The sequence below is a fragment of the Rattus rattus genome, chromosome 14, assembly GCF_011064425.1.
Source record: "Rattus rattus isolate New Zealand chromosome 14, Rrattus_CSIRO_v1, whole genome shotgun sequence".
Taxonomy (NCBI): domain Eukaryota; kingdom Metazoa; phylum Chordata; class Mammalia; order Rodentia; family Muridae; genus Rattus; species Rattus rattus.
The window spans coordinates 112,601-118,272 of NC_046167.1; the positions used below are offsets into that span (position 1 = coordinate 112,601).

The 5,672-nt window shown below is 41.3% G+C and overlaps 1 pseudogene; it reads left to right on the forward strand.

Moving 5' to 3' along the window:
* Positions 1–4,255: 4,255 nt before the first annotated feature.
* LOC116915207 lies at positions 4,256–5,384 on the forward strand (annotated as a pseudogene).
* The last annotated feature ends 288 nt before the right edge of the window (positions 5,385–5,672 follow it).

Consider the following 5,672-nt stretch of genomic DNA (forward strand, 5'->3'; position numbering starts at 1 on the left):
ATAGCTAATTAGAGAGAGTATAAAGGTTAATTGGGATAAAAAATATGTCTATCCAACTCCGCGCCCCCTCTCACACACAAAGAATGGTTTTGAAACTAAAGTTTTCTCCTTTGGGGTTATTTAACATTTCTTTTCTTATAAGATTGATCTTTGAAGAGGTAATAATTCTTTTTAATAATAGTTGAGTTCTGCATTCTCCCAAACCAGCAAGATTAAAGTTAAATGTGATTCCTATAATTGTCATTTGTGAATAGGATGGTTCCTGTTTTTTAAGATCTGTTTGTGAGCAGAATAGAATGCCTTTTTATCATAAGGAACACTAAGAGCACCAATTCACTTTACCTGCTGATTGCCCAATAACTTTTGATTGCTATACACTGATGTTGAAATAATTTCAACAAATTAATTATACAAAAAAAAATAACCATGATACCCTTAGCAAATTTTTCATAAAATTTTGGTGAACATTTTAAAATATATTAAAAGACCAAATATAAAGTAGGTAAAAATATAAAAACCTAGACAGTGTTATGTATTCATTTAATTCCCAAAGATACTTTGCAATGCTCGAGACAGAAATCAATACACGCTAGTAGGAAAATGTCATAAATGCATTGCTCTCTTAAAGCTTTAAAAAAATCTTTCTTAATATTCATACAACGGACTTAAAATTTAAAGATAATAAGGGTTGTGGACAATGCTTCAAAGTCCATATAGAGTCTATACCCATCTTCTCAGAAGAAAGACTGTAAATTTTCTTGCGGCGATTTAATTTTATGGACTCACCAATAAATTGGAACCAACCCCCCAGGCCCCACCCTCCTGGGCATAACATACCACAGTGGAAGAAAACAGAGTTAATGAGTTGTGGGCCAAGACATCAAGACCATCTGAGTCTCGGTCTCACACTGATCACCTATGCCAGGAGACAATCCAACTATACCAACCACATCTAACCCTGCTAGAAAACAACAAATCCTAATTCCGTTCGTTCCCGATAATTTTAAGATTCATTTTTAAGGGAAAGGAGTAAAAGAAAAATGCCCCTTAAGAGTCTAAGGAGGTGGTCCAACTAAGACACCTGCTATTGAGATGTTATAAACAGCCCTAGGGGAACGAAAGCTCTCTGTCCCAGCCTGCTTTTGGCAAGGATCAGAATGAAGCTGTTGAAGGGCTAATCAAACTCTGACGGGCACAGGGCTGTTCTGAAATGAACTCCTCCCCTGAGCTTTTAAGGCATCAGCCTCAGCAGATGAGACCAGTCAACCAGACATGCGGCCACAGTACATAAATGATACTAGCTCGCCTATCTGACTTGCTCTTATGAGATTTTCATCGGTTTGAGATATAAATAATTCAAGCAAATGGCTTTAGACACCAGAGGCTGCCAATTATTACTGTCACCATCTCACCACCATTTGTTTTGGTCAATAGAGTGTTTCCTGAAAGAAAAAAAAAAGTAAATTCTACATCAGAGCAATTTTCCTTCCCTCCAACTTCTTTCAAAAAAACAAGAGGAATCAAAGCTCATCACTCAGAAGGCAACCTTTGTCCCTTTCTCCCTTTGGTTCCTTTATAAAAGTTCAGATATAATAAGAGTGGGGATTAAATAGTACACATAATCATATCAAAAGAATAAAACACATACTTCAGCTTTTTTAAAAAAAAATCATAACATTCTCATAGCACCAGTGACACATTCAAGAAGTCGAGGCAGAAAATTCCAGAGCTTACATCAGCCTGCTAATGGAATGAACACAGCCTCGCTACTGTAAAACCACTAAGCCAAGACTTGAAAAAGAGAGGAAATAGACAACTGTGAAAGAATTGTGCTTCAGACTGAGCATTGTGGATTCATCTAGCGTACAGTCAACTCTGACACAACCAGAATTGCCAAATAGGCTGAAAAAAATCAAGTTACTTTCCAATCAGTCCCCTCCATTGATAGAAGTCTGGTAAACAATGAATGGCCTAGTATCTGTATTAGATTCCATCTAATAAGGATTTATTACAACGCAAGGTGTGTATTTTTACTTTGCATTGTTCATTATGAATCACTAGCATGAGTGTCTCTTCTTAGTTTTAATATGGTGGTGCAAATGCTCAAGAACCTCACTCAGCAAAGTCCAAAAGCAAATAGAAATTGTTAAAGTCAGAAGCAAGCAACTCAGAAACTACATCATTTCACTTCTGCTCCTTGATACCTCTATAAAAGAAAAGGTTCCAGACTCTGAATTGGTCGTTGATCTTAAGTTTGAATGGTTGTTCTTGATGGTTAAAGGAAACTCCATAGTAACCAGTGTCAGCCAAGTCAGAAATATTTTGTCATACCTATGACCTAAATTCTGTGATTGTTCCCGTTAAATGAACCCACACACCTATGGTCACTTGATCTTTCACAAAGGAGCTAAAACCATCCAATGGAAGAATGATGGCATTTTCAGCAAATGGTGCTGGTTCAACTGGAGGTCAGCATGTAGAAAAATGCAAATCGATCCATTCTTATCACCTGTACAAAGCTCAAGTCCAAGTGGATCAAGGACCTCCACATAAAACCAGATACACTCAAACTAATAGAAGAAAAAGTGGGAAAGAGTCTCAAACACATGGGCACTAGAGAAAATTTCCTCAAGAAAACACCAATGGCTTATGCTCTAAGATCAAGAATCGACAAATGGGATCTCATAAAACTGCAAAGCTTCTTCTGTAAGGCAAAGGACACTGTCCTTAGGACAAAATGGCAACCAACAGATTGGGAAAAGATCTTTACCAATCCTACAACCAATAGAGGGCTAATATCCAAAATATACAAAGAACTCAAGAAGTTAGACTCCAGAGAGCCAAATAACTCTAGGGTACAGAGCTAAACAAAGAATTCACAGCTGAGAAATGACGAATGGCTGAGAAACGCCTAAAGAAATGTTCAAAATCCTTAGTCATCAGGGAAATGCAAATCAAAACAACCCTGAGATTTCAGCTCACACCAGTGAGAATGGCTAAGATAAAAGACTCAGGTGACAGCAGATGCTGGCAAAGATGTGGAGAAAGAAGAACACTCCTCCATTGTTGGTGGGATTGCAAGCTGGTACAACCACTCTGGAAATCAGTCTGGAGGTTCCTCAGAAAATTGGGCATTCCACTACCTGAGGACCCTGCTATACCTCCTCTGGGCATATACCCAAAAGATGCTCCAACATAGAACATGGACACGTGCTCCACTATGTTCATCGCAGCCTTATTTGTAATAGCCAGAAGCTGGATGAAACCCAGATGCCCTTCAACAGAGGAATGGATACAGAAAATGTTGTGCATTTACACAATGGAATATTACTCAGCTATCAAAAACAATGACATCATGAAATTCATAGGCAAATGGATTGAAATAGAAAATATCATCCTGAGTGAGGTAACCCAATCACAGAAAAACACACATGGTATGAACTCACTGATAAGTGGACATTAGCCGAAAAGCTCGAATTACCCAAGATACCATCCACAGACCACATGAAGCTCAAGAAGAAAGATGACCAAAGTGCAGATGCTTCACTCCTTCTTAAAAGGGGGAACAAAAATATTCATAGGAGGGAATATGGAGGCAGAGACTGAAGGAACGGCCATTCAGAGCCTGCCCCACATGTGGCCCATACATATACAGCCACCAAAACTAGATAAGATGGATGAAGCAAAGAAGTGCATGCTGAAAGGGACGGGATATAGATCTCTCCTGAGAGGCACAGTAGAGAGGCGAATGCTAGCAGCAAAGCAATGAACTGAGAACTAGACCCCCGTTGGAGGAATTAGAGAAAGGACTGAAAGAGGTGAAGGGGTTTGCAACCCCATAAGAACAACATTGCCAACAACCAGAGCTCCCAGGGACTAAACCACTACCGAAAGACTGCACATGGACTGACCTAAGGCTCCAACTGCATACGTAGCAGAGAATAGCCTTGTTGGGCACCAATGGAAGGAGAATCCCTTGGTCCTACCAAGGTTGGACCCCCAATGTAGGGGAATGTGCGGGAGCGGGGGATGGGAGGGTGAATAGGGAGGGGAACACCCTTATAGAAGAAGAGGAGGGGGATGGGATAGGGGGCTTATGTCCAGAAAACCGGGAAAGGGGATAACATTTGAAATGTAAATAAAAAAAATCCAATAAAAGAAAAAAATCTTAGTTGGGCGAGCAGTTCCGGTACAAAGCGAGCTGGCGGCAGGGCCTTGGATCCAGAATTTTCCCCAGGCTGTCTGGCGGTGTGCAATGCAGCCGGACGGTACCAACGAACAATGTTTTCTTGAACTTGCTTCACGAATGTCTTTCATTCTGAATATATTAAGAAACATGCTGGGATAGTTTGGTGTTCCCGTAGAGCAGGATTTGCTGAGTTGTCAAAATAAAAACTATGGGTTAACTTGGAGTATTGTTCATGTTATTGGGAGAATGCTTCCCTTAAAGCCTTGCCAATGACCTCGTTCTGAGTTCATCCCATCTGTGAACTAACTCTAAAGACTCTGATGATTATGAACTTACAGTTCCATCGTTTGCTGATGTTTTGTGTGTGACAAATGATGAAGAAGCCAGTTGTCTCAGATTTCGACATAGTATATGGAAAAAGAAAGAGGGAAGGGAAAATTGCTCTCTACTTCAAAACTACCTTGGGATCCATCGTCCCCTGCTCTAAGTGAGAACATAACAGTGGCAGACGATCTTCTCATAAGTGAAGCTGCAGTTAAAAAGATAGCCGCCCGTGAAGATGAGCTGACTTCTCTCCGGGCTCAGATCGCTGCGATTGTGGCCATGCAGGACCTGAGAGGGTGCAGAGAGACTGGTTTCATCAACTTGAGTGATGGGCCCAGCATGGAGCAAGTGTCACTGCCATCGACAGGCCGCTGGGCTGAGTGTGGGACCAGGCCATATTCCAAATGTGGTTCTTTCTCGTCCTTCTCCCCCACCCCCGCCACCCAGCCCCCCATACCCCCGCACACACTTCCTCCTCAGTTTTCTCTTCAGCCTCCAAGTCCTCTTCCGGGGCAACCTGGATCTGCTAATACACATGCCATAAATAATCTGGCTACTGAAATGAAAGCACCTCTCAGGTGTTAAGAAGACCAATGATAGCCTTCGTTCAAAAAGCCAGAGAGTGAATGATGTTCCAACTATGTTGGATGTTCTAAAGGACATGAATAAAGTCAAACTTCGGCCTGTGGAAAGGTCACCAGGTGGTAGACCCATTCAGAAGAGGAAAAGACAGAGTTCACAATGGAATCCAGTGTCTTTGATATCTAAAGCATTGAAGCAGAAGTTTGCATTTCAAGATGATTCCTTTAACAAAGAAAATAGGTCTTGGGAGTGTTCTCCATTTTCTAGTCCAGAAACGTCAAGGTTTTGATGTCACATTTCTCCAATAGAAAGTCAGTGAATGACCCAAGGGAAGGACTGAAAATATAAAAGTAGTTATTCAGGGTATCAGAAGCAAAAGTTGTGCTCACACTTGGAAGGACAGATCCAGGCGTGGCCTGTGGTATCCTCCACTGCCTGTCAGGGAATTACCACCTCTGTTAGGGTCATCAAGCTGTACCCTGGGACCAATATCCGCCCAGCCTGAGGAAGACATTTGTGAATACTGTCCCTGCTTTTGGAAGATGTGGCATTTAACTGGCTACTGAAGAGACTGGGT